Below are 19205 nucleotides of genomic sequence, written 5' to 3'. Positions count from 1 at the left end.
GTTAAGTATGTTCAATAGATTCTAGCCGGTGTTTAAGTTCTAGCAAATGAATTCTGTCCACAACGTTAGCAGCAGTTTCCCCAGGCTTGTCTCACCCACTGATGTGCATGCAGCGTACGTTGTGCCAAGGCTTATGCATATCCTCAATTAACTGTGACCAGTCCCATTGCTTTAATGGAGGTGGGGCATTTGGTCTGCTTGTAGTCCTTTCAGATGCTCTGCTATGAGAGGATTATTTTTTCATGCATTTTCCCACTATTTAGAAATAGTTCCTAGCCAGCACGTATTGACTTGCCAGCAAGAGGTTGTCTTCAAAAGGTGTTCACTTCTTTAAAAATGAGAGAAGCTTGCTGTAATTGGCATCTGTTTCACCTAAGGTGTGGGGTTGATTTGTTTGGTTTGCATGTGAAGATGATCTTCATAGTGCATCACAAGGAAAAAGAAACAAAAGGAACAACTGATCATCCATAAAGGAAAAGTACTGAAGGAATAACAGAGGCAATGCAAATAAAAAAAAATCCTGGGAAGGATGAAAATGAGAAAATACCAAAAAAGTTTGTAGAAGAAAAATAAGAAATAGGAAAACAAAATTCAGATATAGCAAGGTCTTTGAGGGTTTTTTTTTTGCGGGAAAGCGGTGCCTGGTCATGTGTACTTTAACTGCAGAGAGAAGCTGGCAATAAAGGCTTGGACAGATTACCAGAAGCTGAATATTTATGACTGGCAGACAGAATAAAAGGTTTATTGCTCTTGAGAAGACATAATCCTAAAAAGTTGTACTCTATATTTGCAAACTTCAGCAGAAGAGCGGCATCTCAAAGAGAGGTGCTGAAGGACAATTGTAAAAGCAACTCCGTGTAGCAATGTGCAGTAATGTGAAATGGCTGACGAGTTTAATCTGCTGAATATTTATTTATTTTTTGTTAATATTTAGCAACTTTATTTTAGGAAAGGGGGGGCATTGGGCAGCAAGCAAGGAGGAGAGCTCGGTTAGCACAGCAGTGGTGCTGAGGTTAAAGCTGTAGGACAGCAACTCTCACAGCGAAGGGGCCGATCCATAAACTCTGTAATTTCTGTGGGCAAAGTTCCCACAGAAAATGGCTGCATACATAAAGCCCTGTGTTATTGCTGAGTATTTATGTAAGCTGTTCTTAAAAGCATTCAGTGATTGGAGTTCTGTGAAGTAGCTTAGCTGTCAGAACAGATTGGGTAAAGATTTCTGTAGCTAAAAATCTTCAGTTACTCGCGTAACTGAACTACCGTTACGGTAAGCTTGGTCTGCCCAGAGTGGGCATAGGCACTCATTCCCTCCAAGGGAGTTCCCATGCCTACATTACCACGTTCCCTCTCAGTCTGCTGTTCTCTGCCTAGCCAGGATTAATATTCAGTCAGAGCAGGAAAACAACAGTGTTTGAGCAGAATACCGATATCAAGAAAAACCGCTTGAAGCTGATTTCTGTTTACCACCAAAGAAGTGACTGTAGAAAGGCAGAATTGACAGGCTCTCTCTGGAAAAGGAACGTGTATCTGCATAGTCTTCAGTCAAAGTTGGTACTGTTACTTCCTAGAGATCATGTCTTCATAGAATGCTGTCTGAAGCAGTGATGGATGTATTTAGGACAGGTATCTCCCCTTAGCAATACCTATCAAAGAAAGAACTACTCTGAGAGTTGCAAGGCCTAGCCCAAGAAGAATCAACCTAGTAAAATAGGCAGCTCTCAGGTGCTTCTCTTTTCCATTTTGTCTTGTAATGCAGGATGTTTTCAAGGGAAAACAGGCAAAACCTGAAACCCTTGGTGTTGGTTTAGTTGCAAGTTCCTATCAGAGATTTTCAGAAAATCCTCTGCTCATTGGTAGTGGGGACCAGGAAAAAGTAAACATGGGCATATTATTTCACTGGAATGGCAGATTGTGCTGTTTGTTCTTTCCTCTGTGCATAGGCAAAGCTTTGGGCTAACGAAAGAATACATATTTTTTCCTAGATACAAGTGTGTACAGATTCAGTGGAGGAAAGCCAGGCAGGGAGGAAGCAGACACCTGCTGCTGTCTGTGCTGAGGGGTCTGTCCCCAGGCTGCTGAATGGGAGCAGCAGGCAGGGGCTGTGCTTCATTATAAGCCCTCCTACAAGTGGCACAGAGCAGAAGGGGGATGAGATGACCACAAATATCAAGAGATATGTGCCTGTGCACACTCAGCAGTCCAGTCTCATCCTCACAGTCAACAAAAATGTCACCTGCACCTCTAAATTGCTCGAGTTTTGGGACTGAAGGCCATTGCTGGCTGTCCTGCCTTCATGTGCTGGAGGAAACCTCGCTGGTCTTGGATAAAATCAGTAACACTGTTGTGAAATCACTCAGCAGGAATTTGCTAGCAAAGTGGATTGTGCTCAGTTTTATAACCTGAATTTAAAGAGGGTAAAGCAGATGAAAAAGTTTGCTGATAGCCCATCCCTAACTGACAGTCTCACTTGGTGCATCTGATGTTAAACATGCAAGGAGGGTAGGAGACTACTGGTACTATTACTGATTTGCACCAAGGTTTCCAATTTCTAAATTCTAAGTATTGCTGAGACATTAATTGCTGAGACATTAAGTATTGCTGAGGAAATTAATGCTGTACCATCCTAAAAGCACAGCTCTCTATTCTTTGAATTCTTTTCAGTCCCATCTTTCAGTGATGATGGCCAAAGCTTCCTGGGCCTCCTTGCTCTCTTAAGTGGAAGGCAATGACTGAAATGGGGTACAGTTACTGTGTTTTTGATGCTTCTCCTAATGCTACTCAGGTGGGCTTAGATTTCCACTGGGAAGCACACATCAGGTCTTATTGACTCCTGAGATGTCCCCCACAAGAGGAATGGAGGGGCAGCACTGAACTCTGTTCTCTGGTAAGAGTGAGAGGGCCTGGTGGAATGGCATGAAGCAGTGTCAGGGGTGGGTGTTAGGAAAAGGTTCTTCACTGAGAGGTCTTAAATTTGTGTGGTGATCGATCACCAACTGCATGAAGATTAACAAAAGCAAGAACCTGATTCTGCACTCAGGATAGGGTTAACCCTGGATAAATGTGCAAGCTGGGGGAAGAGGGGCTGTAGAGCAGCCCTGCAGAAAGGGGTCTGGGGGTTCTGGTTGACAGCAAGTTGAATCTGAGCCAGCAGTGTACCCTGGCAGCCCAAAGGGCCAAAGTACCCTGGGGTGCACCAGGCCCAGCACTGCCACTGGGTGAAGGGAGGGCTTGTCCTGCTCTGCTCTGCGCTGTGCGGCCTCACCTCCTGCACTGGGTGCAGTGTGGGTGCCACAACATCAGAGAGACAAAAAGCTATTAGACAGCATCCAGAGGAGGTGAAGGATCTGGAGGGGAAGATGAATGAGGAGCTGCTTGAGGTCCCTGCGTTTGCTCAGCCCAAAGCAGAGGAGCTGAGGGGAGGCCTCATGGCAGCTGCAGCTCCTCACAGGGAGTGGAGGGGCAGCGCTGAGCTCTGCTCTGTGTGACAGCGACAGGGCCCGAGGGAACGGCATGGAGCTGTGTCAGGGGAGGGGCGGGAAAAGGAGTTAGGGAAAGGGTCTGTACCAGAGGGCAGTGGGAACGGAACGGGCTGCCCAGGGGGACATGGCCCTGAGTTGCCAGAGTTCAAGGAGTGTTTGAACAACACTTTCAGACATAGGGTTTAAATTTTGAGTGGTCCTGTGTGGAGCCAGAAGTTGGACTCAGTGATCCTTGTGGGTCCTTTCTGACCTGGGATATTCTATGATTTCTACCGACATCAAACTGATGTCTTAACTAACAACTGTGTTTGGTCCATGTGGAGATGAAATCAGAAGACATATATCATGAAATGAGGTTGCCATTATCTCTGGGCTAAGACAAGCTTTTAGCAGGAGTGTTGATAACCATGTGGTTTTCTTACTTGCTGACTATGAACTGCCAAGCTACAGAGTTGCAGGGGCTGAGTGCAACCATCTGACTGAAGGCAATGCCCACTCACTGAGGTGAGAGCGAGGGCCCAGCAGCAAGTGCACTGGCACTGCAGATCTTGTGGTAGCTCGTGGCCAGCAGTCTAAGAGTTGTCCGCTTGTAGGTGGTTATGCTGTGCCAGGAAGGTTATATAGGCCTGGCACAAGTCCCAGGTCTTCAGGGTATGGCAAGTCTGCTCTCATGAGTGATGGCCTTAGGACCTTAGCCATCATCCCTTGTTTACAGCATAGCTCAAGCAGTTTGACTGTGGAGATACACTGATGCATTTAGCATGGTGACTCCTACTTAAAGCTCTCTGCAGTCTCCTGCTTGTTCTTTTGCCCTTCTCTCATGAGTATCAACTTGTACCAAGAGACTGATGAACAGGCAGGAGATAGTCACAGAGGGTGGCTGAGTGCTGACACAGCTGCCCAAAGGCTGCATATCTCCTCCTTGGACATCTCCAGAAGCCACCTGGCTGTGGCCCTGGGTACCCTGCTCTGGGTGTCCCTGCTGGGGTTGGGCAGAGGGACCCAGAAGTCCCCTGCCATGCTGTGGTTCTGTGAGAGATTACCTCACTGAGGCCTTCTATGGAGGACAGCAGGGTCTATATGATGTGTAAAGTTAAGATGAAGAAGCAGCATGGTGTTCTTTGGGCTTATGCCATATGCCTGACGGCATGGATATGGCATGGAGGGGACTCCTGAAGTCTTGCTGTGAACATGAATGGAGCTCACTCACAGGCCTGAGGCAAACTGGCAGCAGAGGCTGCAGAGAAGCCATTATCTCCCCAAAAAATCACACATTCATGGATGCATTAAGACCTGTAAATAACATCAGATATTTCACTGCAACCTCATTTTCCTCTTTTCAGACACCTGTCAAAGTCTTGTTTTTCAGCATTCACTGGCATTGCTGGCACAGTGGTGTCAGTACAGAAAGGCTCACCAGCACTGAGGGGCTCTAAACAGCTATGTGGCACAGTGCTTCAAGTGTTGCTAACTGGTCTATGCTGGTGGAGCAGTCTCAGTAGAAAAAGAAAAAGCCTAGTTCATGCTGAGTTTGAAAATGACACATCTAGAGAAAATTGCACACACACAAGATTTGCCTTTGGGTAGAAGCAGATTATTTAGCATACAAATACAGCAGGATGGAGACAGCATAGATAACTCTGCCCGTTGTTTTCTGGTGTGCATGTTGTTTGAATCTCTGAACCTGCAGTCCAAAGTTAACATCTTGGACATATTGCCATTAACTTTCAATGAGGAAAGAAACATGGCTTTGTTTTGTTTGTAGAGCTTTTGTATCACAAATCAGAGCCTCCCATCCAGGAAAGGAAAATACTATCTTTCAGCAATGCATCAGGCAGTGCCTTTGCATGCAGTTGTATACATGTCACTTTTTTTCTCCACACTCTAAGCTGAAGTGGAGAGGTCTAGTGTTTAAATCACATTATGACACTGAACTCTCTAGTACATTGTTTAATAATTCTACATGTTACTGTAAATACTTAGTTATCTGCCTTACTGCAGTAACTGCTGTGCCGTGTTTTAAGTTTGACAGTCCTCCAGCTCCCTCTACTGAAAATTATTTCTCTCGAAAATAACTGCATTTCAACATGCAGCATTCATTTTTAAGGTAGTCTGGCAAATCCATTTCCTCTGGGTTCTCTCCTGGTGAGATCTGCAGTAAGATGCTTCAGTTCAAGTTTCATGTTATTTCACAGTGGCAATTTTCACTTTTAATTCTCTTTGCAGGATTCATTGTGTTCAAATAGAGATGGATGCTGCAGTGTTACTTTTTTGCCCTTACAATTGAATAATTTGGACAATGTCTTCATTAAAAAGAATGGGGGAAAAAAAGGGAAAATATAACAGTAAAGGTTAATATCTGGGATCCTTGGATTCCTGTTGAGGTACCAACTTTTTAAGCCCATGATTTGTCTGCATTCTAAGCGTGTTGATCATGCAAATAAATGTGTCTTTAAGTTTCTTCTCCCTCAGCTCTTGGATAGTTCTATTTCTTGGTGAGTAAGGATTCAGTGTGCTTCTCTGTCCTGAGGAACAATGTCCACTGCAGCATAAAAAATGAAAATAAGCATCCACATATGTTAAGATGGTAGTCTCCAACAAATCCAGAAAACCATCACCTCACTCTGTTCTGTATTGTCAGAAAGTGGTGCAGTGGAGGCTGAGGCATGACTCAGTAGGTCTGGTGCTGCTTATCCCCCTCGTCTTAGTCCCAAGTTTGGCCCATTTCCTCCTTTATGCCATAGCAGCATTTCTAGGTGCTCTGATCTCCCCTAGCTTTTCTCCTTGCTCACCAGCACACCCAGGCATACATGCCATCACCTCTCCTAGTTTCTTCCTTCTTCCTTTCCTCACTGCTATCCTTTCACTTTTCCCTTTGCTTTCTTTTACCAGTTTCTACCCAAGTTCAGCTGTGGATTCTGTAGTACTATCCTTTGATCTCCCATGGTTGGCCTTTGATATTCCCTGGGTCTGGCTGCTCACTGCTTGATATGGAGACCATCGAGCTCTTCTCTGTGTGTGTTCTCTTCTGCAACTTTTCTGCTTGATTCTGTGAAGGACCTGGGGGTCCTGGCAGACAATGGTTTGGCCATGAACCAGCAGTGTGCCCTTGTGGCCAAGAAGGCCAATGGCATTCTGGGGTGCATTAAAAAGAGCGTGGCCAGCAGGTTAAGGGAGGTGATCCTCCCCCTCTTCTCTGCCTCGGTGAGGCCACGTTTAGACTACTGTGCCCAGTTCTGGGCTCCCCAGTTCAAAAAAGACAGGGATCTCCTAGAGGGAGTCCAGCAGAGGGCCACCAAGATGATAAAGGGCCTGGAGCATATCCCGTACGTGGAAAGGCTGAGTAACCTGAGTCTGTTCAGTATGGGTAAAAGAAGAGGGGATCTGATAAATGTTTATAAATATCTAAAGGGAGGTAGGAGGAAAATGGATGAGGCCAGGCTCTTCTCAGTGGTGTATGGTCATAGGACAAGGAACATTGGCCTAAAACTTGAAGTTCAGCACTAACACGTGGAAGAAATTCTTTATGGTAAGGGTGGTGGAGCACAGGAACAGGCTGCCCAGAGGGGTTGTGGAGTCTCCTCCTATGGAGATATTCAAGATTCATCTGGATACCTACCAGTGTGACCTGTTGTAGGGTACCTGCTTTAGGAGGGTTGGACTCGATGATCTCCTGAAGTCCCTTCAACCCCTGCGATTCTGCAATTCTGTGCCTTCTATATCACCAAGATGTTGTTTGGCACCTGGACGCAGCCTTGGGCATCAGGAGCTTTATGTTAGGGCATAGTCAGGCCATACTGCTCAGCTCTGTATTTCTGACTCTGAGTGCTTTCTGCCTAACTATTTGAAAATTCTTCAAAATTGCTTTTATCAAGGGAAAATATTGATGTATCACAAATGAATGTCAATAGCAATATGAAATTATTATTCATTGTTTGAAATTCAGTTACCAGTAGGTGCACACTCTCAAAGTAAGCATTTAAACACTGAGTATCACTGACGAGGGGTCATACAGCACCATCACGGTAGTAATCTGCTGCCTTGCTCAGACTTTTCTAAAAGACTGTTAAAAAGCACCATGTCGCTGTGAGCAGTGAGCTTCTCGTACTTCTTTCTACATTAAAAGGGATCTCCAAGGAAACAGAAGTACTGTGTGGCACTGCTAAGATGTTTGTTCCCTCTTTTAACCTTCCAACAGCCATCTTTATCTGAAGCCTCTAAAAAAGTAATGATTTCTTTAGCATGTACAGGTATGGACGATAGAAATGTCAATATTCATGCTCTACATATTTTCTCCTGTATAGCAGAGTGATGATATATGTGTAAAAGCAATTTTGCAGAAAATAGGATAGAATGATTTCAGTGCAAATGTTCCTAGCATTTATTGCTATGAGCTGGCTTGTTTACAATGGTATCCATAATCCAAACAACACTTGATTGAAGTGCATCCTAATGTTTGTAACTGGATTTCATCAGAAACCATAAGCCGTAGAAAGGAAAATGCCTGTTTCTACAGCCAAAAGGGCTGTGTGTTCTGTGCTGGTTGTGGTCATCTTTTAAATTCAGGAGTATTAAGATCCCTGGGGCTGTCAGTGGAAAATGATGAGAGAGAACATGGCACTATCAAAAAGGTGACAGGAGAGGTACCAATCCCTCTGCCCTTGGGAGAGATGATACAGAATGGGGAATGATATAGAACAGAACAGTTCAAGCCAAGAGCCAGGCCTCTGTCTGCTCGTGTAGTCTGGAGAAGAGGAAGCTCAGGAAAGACCTTGTCACTCTCTACAATGAACTGAAAGGAGGTTCTATGAAGGTGGGGGTCGGCCTTTTCTCCCAGATAATAGTGATAGGATGAGAGAGAACGGTTGTGAGTTGTACCAGGGAGGGTTCATGTGGATATTAGGAATGACTTCTCAGAAAGAGTGGTGAGGCACTGGAATAGGGAGGTGGTGGAGTCACTGACTCTGGAGGTGTTCAAGAACCATGTGGATGTGGCACTGAGGGATGTGCTTCAGTGGGCAATATTGGTGGTAGACAGTTGGTCTGGATGACCTTAGACGTCTTTTCCAACCTTAATGATTCTATGATCCTATTATTTGTCATCCCAGTCTGTACTGACGGCTCCATCAGCAGCACATTGATAACTAAATCCAAACCAGCTGCATTTCGGAGTCTTTGGCTTGTGGCCATTCCACATGAACAACCTCATGTCACGTTTTGAAAGTCAGCAGAGCCCCTGGAGTTTGGTGAAAGCACGGCAATACTGAGGGTGAAGAAGCAATAGGGGAAAACTTGTTCTGCTCTGCCAATATATGTACTTAGGCACATCTCAGCACGCATTTCACCAGAACTATGAGCAGACCTCACGCCTGTGGTACCGCCTTTTTTGTCTACTTCAATATACTCTGCACCTGATGAACTGGACTAATAGAAGCGTGAGGTTCATTGCCAGATGAGTGTTGAATAAGGAAAATTTGCATTTTCTAGTGAATACACAAGCTCATCTAAACAGCTAGGAGAAGACAGTCTATTGACATTATGTAAAGGAGGCATATCGGTTTAAAGGGTTCTGTTTGCCTAGAAGAGTGTGAAGGAGACTATTTAATTACCTGTCTGGGGTTGACAAAGATAAACACCCTGCTATTATTCTATGTATTTGCTTGTAACTCAATTAAGGATGTGTACTTAATTGTATCACCAATAAGAAGAAATAAACGTGGAGGTGTTTGAAAGCTGGAGGAAATGAGACGTCCCTCAAGAAACATGAAAGGTCAGGGAGTAGAGAAAGCAGGGAAGCATAAAATTATGGCATTGGTATTCAGAGAAGATCAGAAGTGAAGGGCTGTGTTATCTGAATTCCCAATTGTAAGGTTGAATTGAGGAGTTAACAGAAAAAGTGCGGACTTACAAAGCAGAGCGGCACTGCGTGGCAGCATGAGCTGAATCAAACACTTCTGGCTCCTCTGGCACTGTGAAGGAAAGCTTATGTTCTCTGGTTATTTCCGTTACATTGAATCTTCCCTGACATGTCTATGATATATACCGTCCTCTGCGTACAACACTTTTCTTGAATGATAGCAGGTAATGCATGGCACTAAATGATTGGCCTATTTCATTTTCTGCTTTCCCGTATTAATCTTGCCATTGAAAATTACAGAAACAGCAAAGGAGATTAATTTAGGGTGTTTTCTTTTGTTTTAATTTATTTAAAGTCATTGCGGGGTCTTTCTGATCATCTCCCTACACATCCTTTTCAATGTAGCAGCCCCTCAGCTACATGCTGCCCTGCAGCCACAGAACAGGACAGGCAGCACTGCACCCACAGCTGTCCGACAGGGGCAGGCTCTCAGAGGCCAGAAACCAGTTGACTTTATGTTAATCTCTTTCTGCAGAATGCATGTCCAGAGAAGGGCAGGGGGGCTGTGAAGGGTCTGAAGCACAGGTCCGATGGGGAGCAGCTGAGGGAACTAGGATGGTTCAGTCTGGAGAAGAGGATGCTCGGGGAAGACCTTATCACTCTTACAACTGTCTGAGAGGAGGTTGTGGTGAGGTGGGGTTTAGCCTCTGCTCCCAGGTAACAGTGACAGGACGAGAGGTAATGGCCTTACGTTGTGCCGTAGGAGGTTCAGGTTGGACATTAGGAACAATTTCTTCTCAGCAAGAGTGGTGAGGCACTGGCACAGGCTACCCACGAAGGTGGTAGAGTCACTGCCCCTGGAGGTGTTCAAGAAAAGGGTGGATGTCACATTGAGTGACATGATCTAGAGCGGTCGCAGACGTGGGTTGACAGTTGGACTAGATGATCTTATTGGTCTTTCCAACCTTCATGATTCTGTGATTCGGTAATAAGTGTTCTCATTGCAGCAGATGTGAGAGGGGCAGAAGGCAGCCAGGGGACATCACTTGGCCACATCACAGTGGAGATGGTGCTTCTGGGTCAATACAGTGTCAGAGCTGCGGGGAGAAGGAGCGTCCCTGCTTTTTGTCTGCCATTACAATGTCTCCTTCTAGTCCTCCTTTTGACATACTTGACATTATAAACATGTTCTTTACATCCTCTGGAGACTTCCCTGACTGCAATTTATCATTGCAGTGGTTTGATTAAATTTAATTTTGAACTTTCTATATTTTTTAAATTACCTCAGCTCTTTGAGAAGAAACTACTTTTTTATAAGTCAGTCTGACAGCTGATTGTTTTGAGTTTTTTTACAGCATCTGACATTGCTGACACCACTGTTCTTATTATAAATATCTGCCACATTAGTTTAAAGCTGTGATTAAAGCTGCTCTGCATTCTGCTGGCAAGGCAGCCGGACCTGCACAAATTACAATAATAACCACACACACTCCTTCCTGCAAAGAGCGCTGTTTCTGTAGCTGTGTCCGACAAATGCTGCCTTTTAAGAATGAGTGCTCAGCTATAAGTGACATTTTTTTGGATTTCTTTTAGAAAAGTAAGTTATTTATTTGCCTGGTATTTTAACTAAAGTACACTATCATCCTTAGGGAACAATTTTGTTTTGCAGCACCGGAGCAATTACTTTCAGCTATATCAATCGCTTGATGTTTAAAAGTCTGTGTGGTTTCTTGGATTTGAGAAATGCTGTCTCTAAAGGACTCCTGAACTAACTTCTCTGTGGTTCTCACCACCCTCACAGCCTCAGAAGCACATCACCACTTATCTCTCACTCCGTATTTTTGGGCAAACGCACACCCAACTGGGATCGGGTTATAGTCAGTAGAAGTGGGAGATGAACACAAATGGTCATGGTGCCGTCATTTAGGCAGCAGGACCTTGTTTGGAAAAGCTGTTGTACAGGACAGTAACTGAAAAGAAGCTCTCTGGGGATTTGGTCTAAGGGTCAAGCTGATGGCTGGTGTGCATAAACTCAGCTTTTTCATGATTGAAGATCCTTGTCCTCAGGAGAAGGCAGCTTAAGGCAAAAGTCCTCTCTGGATGCAAGTGCCCATCCTCTGTTATGTGCTTGCCAACTCAGGCTGCTTACCATCTCCATACGTCCTTGGGCTTTCCTAACAAAGTCTTTGTGCTCACATGACATTACCAAGGGATACACTTGGCTGCATGAAAACAACCACACCAGACACCACATTTCTCATCTCACCACCACCAGCAGACATAAGTTTGGATCAGTACAAGGCAGCAGCATCATGTTCTGCTTGCTGTTCTCTATTATTGTCATAATGCCCTTCCTCCACAGCTGAGTCATGCCCTGATGGAAAAGTACAAGCAGCAGGAATGTGTTCAGGCTCCCCACACATCGTTTTACCCAAGACCACGTTTATCTAACCTTCTGAGGAGATTGAGATGCCACCAGCTCCCCTCTTGGTACTCTGGGCTGAGCAGGAGCATTAGAACCAGGAGACCTTAAGGAGCCACACCATACATGGCCACAGCAGCTGTGTTGGTTGTACATATTTTCCTGAGCAGGACTAATCCTTGACGCTGGAACAAAGGGAGCAGGACCACAGAGCTGAAGGCAGGATGCCTCATTAAAAGGAGTGCTTGCACCTGCACTATTAGTTTATTACTGGCATGCATCAGGTTCATATTGACTAACAGTCCACTAAGAGACAGTCTTAAAAGCCCATCTCATAAGAACAAAACATGCATATAGCCAGATCAATCTATAATTCATACATTCACCAGAGGCATTTGAACGCTCAATTCTTGCCATTCTGAATAATTAATATATTCTTTCTGCTGGAAGCAAAGAGTGTAGATGAATATCATCCACAAAATGGAAATGAGTAAGACCATGCTACTGCCATATTCTCATGACAACATTTACCGAAACTAAACCAAAACAAAACAGAATGAGAAACAATGACAAAGCAAAAAATAGAGATGCTCATCATCTGGGTCATTCTTAGGTTCTTACATTTTTCAAACAAAACACATGACCACCATCTAGAGTGAACATAAGTGGCTTGCACTCAGTTGCAAATCAATTTGTTGTCTCCCAGTCCTTTAGGAGTATTGCAGATCAGTGTAAGCTCTGTGGAGCCTGGCTGCTCAGGCTCAGAGACATAACCAGGTAGAAGATACAGCACTGCGGTCCACAGCCTTAACTCCTGCTGCTGCTTTATTTGAGTCCTGTGCACAGATGAAGTCTCAGTTGCCATTCTCCTGGTCTGTTCAGGTCACCTGGATTAGAAAGTGTTGGAGAAAATATAAAAACAAACATTCTGAGCAAATTATATCAATTATATCTGTGTAGTTAACCTGGCTGCCTTCTAAATCCTTTGACTTTCATCTGCAGTCCAACATCTAAGTGTTATGCACAAGGCCTGCATCAAATACCTGAGGCCAAACATAGCATGTGCATTATGCAGTACCTTTGCAATGATCTTTGGACAGGCTGTCAGCAGAATTACTGTCATAACCTCTCATGAGAGCTCTTTGAAACCTACTGTAAGCATTCTGGCCACTGGTTTTTTTCTGTGCGTGCCCGGGCTAATGACTAGGATCAGCTACACTGGAGTCTCCAGGGGAATTTGTGAACGTGTTTTGCAAGAACATCAAGCAATTAATTTGTTAGCTTATGTTCTAACATGAGGCCAAAATTAGCCCATGAGGTCCTTCTGATCCCATTAACCCGAGGCCAAGGGCTGGGAGGTACCTGTGAGCTGCCCCCATGGTGTTGTTCCCACCATTAGGCAGTGGCCAGTCACCATGAGCATCTGTACTGCACACATACACTTAATCCAGCTTCTTCCCAGCGCCTCCCGTCCTTCTGCTGGGGCTGAGTGCGCACAGTGATCACCTCTCAGGAGGAGAGTGCTGGGCAGCAAATGAGCCTAAATGGAGCTGAGCTGCCTGAAGGGAGTGCCCAGACATATGGGGGGTTATTAGCAATCCAGGTGAATTAGCTGTGTGGTCTGGGGCAATTGCACTCTGAATAAATGCAGACTCATATCGAGAGGGAGAAGTACACTCTATTTTGGAAGCCTAAACTAGGGCAGACAAAACTCAGCCATTGGGTCTCTATACAGTGAATAATATTTGCAATACAATTAGGCCATTCTTCTCTTTGTCTTTCATTCCAGAACAGACATTTTTATTATTTTATTCATTTTCTTATCTTACTTTAAAATTACTTCATGTAGAGAGTCAGTTGCTTGTGCTGTGTTCTCACTGTCGGTCTGGCTTGATGGAATTGCCATGAAGGCAGCCCATAGCTCCAGGAGCAGCGTGAGGCTGAGCAGTGCAGCTCTGGTGCCATAGGAAGGTGCAGTATCAGCCTGGCATGCACTTCACCTGCCCTCAGGAAGAAAGCGGCAGAATTGTATTCCCTTTAAAAATTACAAATTCTTCAGGCTTTGATTGATTCTGTAAGTTCTTATAAAACTGGCAAATAAGTCACCTTCTAATACTGCCTGCGATGTCTGAGGGCACTTGGACATTTGAAGGCAAAAGGGTCAGTATTTTGCTCCCTGTTTTGGGGCTATTATGTCATTTTAGCCCATTAACTTTCACGACTTTGTTTCTGTTGTTTAAAAATGTTTTGGGTGAGTGTTTTGACCTCATAAACAGGGGCCTGCATTACTCCCTGTGGCTTCAGAGGTGGGTGGAGGAGAACTGTTTTCTGTGATTATTATGAAAGTTTATTACTTGAGTACAATTCACATCTGGCTAATGCACATTTCACTCCATAGCTACCACTTCCAGAGCATCCTTTAAATGTGCCAGGGTTCCTCTTCCCTAAGCAGTGTGCTCAGGGGTTTCTTTCCATGCCTTCTGTTTCCCAGTTGCTGTTCAGGCCAGTTCTCAAAACACAGAGAGGTACCCAGTGCACTCTGCTGAACATACAGATCTCCGACTCTGGGTCGTGTTGCGTAAGAACAGTCAATGAAATTAGTCAAGAGAGTGGAAACTGCATCTTTCCATTTTGGTTATTTTTTTCACCAAACACAGTCAAGGATGTCTGCATGTGCCGTATTCCAAGCCTAAAATTCAGGCTTGGATGGTCTATGAAGTTATTTCCCATGATGTCCTGATGCAAGACTTTGCTTCCTCTATTTGGAAATCTCTCCTGTAAGCACCACGAGGCTGTGTCCCATGGCATCTGTGACCCCAGTGCTCTGAAGGGCACTGAGGGATCAGTGATGCTTCTGCAGGAATTGGCTCTCCTCTTCCCAAAGCATCTCACACAATAGCTTTTTAATGGATAATACCATTTTCTTTCTCTGTGGATGAACATACCACGTTACTCTAAATCTCTCTCTCCCAAGATATATCTGGTTCTACACAAGGACAGAGAGCTGATTTTGCTACCGCAATCACAATCTCAGTTCCATTACAATGGTAATTAAGCCTTCACATATTGAGGCTTATGTCTCCCTAATTCCCAGCCTGCCTGGGGAAGTACCTTCCTCTCCCATAGCCCTCAGCAATACTCTGCAATCCAATTTCTCCTCTGAGTACCTATGCACCAACAGAGCAGTTCTGAGGGGCTCTGTGCTCCATCTCCATGAGCCAGCACCTGGCAGATGGGAGCAGAGTTCCCAAGGGATGGGAATATGTGCTCAGCCATTACTCAGCACACACTTTGAAAACACAGCCTTTATCGTATTGTCTTGCTTTACTTATATATATATGCATATGTATATCTTCCTATTCTCTGTTCTTTCCATGTCATCGGTAAATTGCTCTCTGGACAAGGAAATGAAGTATCTTCAAGATTGCACTACCAACTTTTTTTTTGGTTGAAAACTGACAACTTCTTTACCCTTCAAAAAAATTCCCAGGGTCTTAACAGAAGATCTGAACTTGTTTCAAAGCCTTACATGTCTCAGTATTGGCACCGGATAAGCTCCTGTGTGTTTAAAAAACTTACCATTCCTCTTTACTGTCTATGCTATTTGGATAGTATTCACTACTTCACCTTCCTTTATTAATTTTTTATGCTTCATTAATATTTTTTGCTCTGATTACTTTTGATCTGGTTCCTGCTTCAAGCTGTGTTGTGCAGTAAGCCAAGTATGCTCCTTAACCATGAACTCCATCTTTCATCCCCCCACTCGTTCAGTTGTTGCACACAACCTTTGAGTGCACATTAATTGTCCCTGAACCCTTTAAGTGCTTACCTTGCCTCTGCTGAGCTGACGGGTGCTGGTGAGGTCAGGAAGGAAAGGCTAAGAGCTGGGCCATGGTCAGTGCTGCAAGGGTGTTTGAGCAGCTGCATGTGTGTGCTGACCCCACAGCTCTGAGGAAGAACAGGAGGAGAAGAGAATTAACCTCATCATTAAGAGAAAACAGAGGCCTTTATTCTTCAGGTGCTCTTCTCTGACCAGTTGCAGGTCTGAGCAGAAAGTGCTGTCTGGAGGTCAGAAGTTAATCTTTGCTCACTCAAGCAAGGTCCCCTGCTGAGTCCAAAAGAAAGTATGGCCTAATTAAATGATTCCCTTTGCACGTGTCTTTCTTGCCACTCACAGGGTGCAAACATCCCAACAGTTACTGACAATGTGTAGTTGAATACTTCCTACTCCAATTCCTCATGGGACCATGAGGGTTCTATTCTGAGAACCTTCAAGTTATTCCTGTAGCTCAAAGAATGTCCTCTTCAGAAGTCGTCGTTCTTTTGCCTTCCTGAACTTTGCAGATCCAATTTGTTCATAACCTAAATGAATATCAAGGAGAACCTCCTGGGACTGCCCAGCATCTGAGATTTCCTCCTCCATACCATTTCTCCCCACCAGCAATGGTGTTTCTGAGCTGTTCCCATTCTTTTGCTAAGGGTGCCGAGGCTTCAGCCAAGATTAACTCCTCACTCTGGGCTTTCAACTTTGAGAAAGACGAGACACAGGAGTGCTGCCTGTGGGACAAACAGGGGATGTGCAGCTATACCTCTGGTTCATCAGTGCTTAGCCATTGCGAGTCCTTGTGTCCACAACTGATGGGTACCTTCCTGCCCATCTGCCTTCTGGGGTGCCCCTGGAGGGTCCATTGCCTAAAACCAGCTCCAGGCTGGTAGCTGGAAACCTGGAGTTTTGGTGTGGGTTCACACCTCTGCATGTGGATGCAACCAGCTGGGTGATGGGTCACATTACAGGGCTTCATCCTCTGCAGATGGAATTTTAAGTGCTAAGACAATCTGCAGTGCTTCAGCTGGAAGTTATTGCCTCCAGGGGAGATACAATCTAACTCTCTGGCTAAAATTTTCACAGGTTTACCTTAGAGCCCTTTAACCTATCCACCATAAATTCTCTTTTTGCTTGATACCAAACAGTGCATCATCAAAATGTCAGTATCTTATTATTTTGATAGTGCAAGCTTATTGGATGCTTTGCTGCTATGTGGTACAAAATACAGCTTCAAATAGGCATTTACACTTATATGAATTTCAGATCCTTGATTTCCATCTTTATCTTGGAAGCACAGAGATTTGTGTCATTTAAAGCATATAGCATATGGTGGGTATTCGATTCGTGAGAAGGAAAAAAAAAGCTGAGGCACATAGATATTTGTTTATTTCTGTAATATCTCCAGGAGGAAACTTTAAGCTTAGCTGCTTTATGTACTGGTACCTACTGCGCAGATAGAGCAGAGAGCCCATTAGCAGTTAATTAACAAACACACACAATGCAGTTAATGATAGGGAGAAGCTTAATTTACAAATAGATGGAGGGACAGGATTCAGCCACAATATGGTTGTGTGGTGTATCTGCTGGTTTCAGGAAGAGCTGCTTCATTTTGCAGTGAACTTAAGTCTTCACCAGACTCCGCTTATGAGCCATACTGAGAATACATCCACGTTAAGAAGGTCATGAAATAAAGCAATAATTGTAAAATAGCACACTATTTAACAACAAAGCAACAAACAAAGCAACAAATATTTATTAATAATGGAAAATAACAAAGGAAGGATTCGAATATAGAAGTCATTCAAAGCCAAAGCTGAAGTGCTGGTGGCAGCAGCTGTGCAGGCTGGGTGAAGTGATGCCCATGGCTTGGCAGCAGAGCCTTGTGGTTGGGCTGTGGTTGGCTCTGCCTTGGGCACCCAGAAGCCTGGTTTAAAATGAGCCAATGAGCTGTGACTGCAGCACGCTGCCAGCAAACCCAGCTCTCACCTGCTGCAGCTCCCGGGATGGCTCTGGAAGATGGGCCCCATTTCAGGATCGCTTCCTGAGAAGTAACAGGGAGGCAGAAAACTCTGCTTCAGAAGCAAAGTTTTGGCAAAAGGAGATCTTCAGAGGATGCCCAAGTGTGGACAGTCCCCCTGTGCTGTGCTCCAGGAAGGGAGAAACTTAACAGGTTGCCAGACACAATTAAAAGCATAAAATATTTATCCTTCTTAATTAGACTGCAGAAAACTCATCACCAACCACCCCCAGAGCTTGATTTTGAAAGCAAATAATTTTGAGTTGACTTTTAACATAACTTTATGCAACTTGCTGAAACCTTCACATCTTCAGTAGGACTAGAGATGAAGCTGTTAAATAATAAGACTATAAGAGATACTCTGTAATTATGTTGCTCATAACTTTAGTTGGCTTTGTCTTTTGTCAGATAGTTTCTCATCAGAGAAACTTACTTAACCAAATGCCAGCAGTGATGACAACCGGCAGCGCTAATTACACATGACAGAGTACAAGACAGCATTTTTCCATCCTACCAGATGCTTCCACTGCTGTGGGCTCCCTTGTCTGTGAATCTCTGCCCCCGGTAGAACTTGGTAAGACGTGTACCTGTCATTTGGGACATCACAAATATGTGGCAAGACGTGCAAAGTGTAACAACGTGCAGCAGAAGCACCCAAGTGAACAGCCCCTTTCTGTCACAGAAGACTTCCTTCAAATGAGAGAGCTGTGTGGGCGGGTGCGTGTCACTCAGGTGCTGTGATGGGCTCTGTGCTGGCGCAGGCCTGGTGGCAGTGGGAAGATATTGGGTGCACTGCTGTCCAACCACCCTAGTGCTGAAGCGTTCCCCGTCCTGTGCATGACCAGGCTGCCCCAGTGGGCCCATGGGCTCATGCTTCATTAGGCAGCTGAGGCATGCAGGACAAGCTGACGCCTGCCATGGTGTGAAACTGCAAGGTTTGTCAGCATGGTGCTTCCTATTCCAGATAAATCACAACATAACGATCTGCCAGCATGCACCAATGTATTTTCTCATTTTTGTTTTGAGTAGAAATGTTTGTGTTAATATCACTCTACTTTGCCTCCAGTGTATAGAATGAACTGACCTGATTTTTTGTTGCAGGGCACAAGGAAGGCAGAGCAATGAAAGTGTTCCACGGGTGAAAGATCCTGAAACCATATTTGTGTTGTGCAGCTAGAGCATAAAAACAAGATGTGGCCATACACTGATAAGGATGTCACTAATGAGATACTAGTAGACTAAAACATCACGTTGTTGAAAATGAATAAATAAATAAGTAGCAAAACCTCACCAGTTGATTGGTTCATTTGTGATTCTAACATACAGCAGGATTAAATATTTTCCAACTGCTATCTACTACAACTCCTTCTTAATGGATTCTGGGAAGCAGAAAGGCATGCAGATCTTTACAACAGGTTTAAAAAGTTTTTGTGTTTTTGTGTATCCACAATGCAAAAATTGAAATCAAGAGCACTGTGGGTTATTACTTGTTCCATTTTATCTGGAACAAGAACAGAGGAAGTCTAGAAAAGCAGCTCGGAAATTTCCTGTTGTCTGGGGAAGCAATATCAGTGTATCTTCTCTTATTTACATTCTTCAGGCAA

General features: G+C 44.4%; 1 long non-coding RNA gene across 1 annotated transcript; it reads left to right on the top strand.

The window, feature by feature from the left end:
• The first annotated feature begins 291 nt into the window (after positions 1–291).
• On the top strand, positions 292–18885 carry LOC121109179. Its single transcript, XR_006939857.1, has 3 exons — positions 292–1547; positions 18010–18175; positions 18703–18885. It is a non-coding gene; the product is annotated as an uncharacterized LOC121109179 (long non-coding RNA).
• Positions 18886–19205: the final 320 nt, after the last annotated feature.

This window comes from Gallus gallus, chromosome 1, assembly GCF_016699485.2.
Source record: "Gallus gallus isolate bGalGal1 chromosome 1, bGalGal1.mat.broiler.GRCg7b, whole genome shotgun sequence".
NCBI classification, from domain to species: Eukaryota; Metazoa; Chordata; class Aves; order Galliformes; family Phasianidae; genus Gallus; species Gallus gallus.
This window is presented reverse-complemented; position numbering and strand designations above follow the sequence as displayed.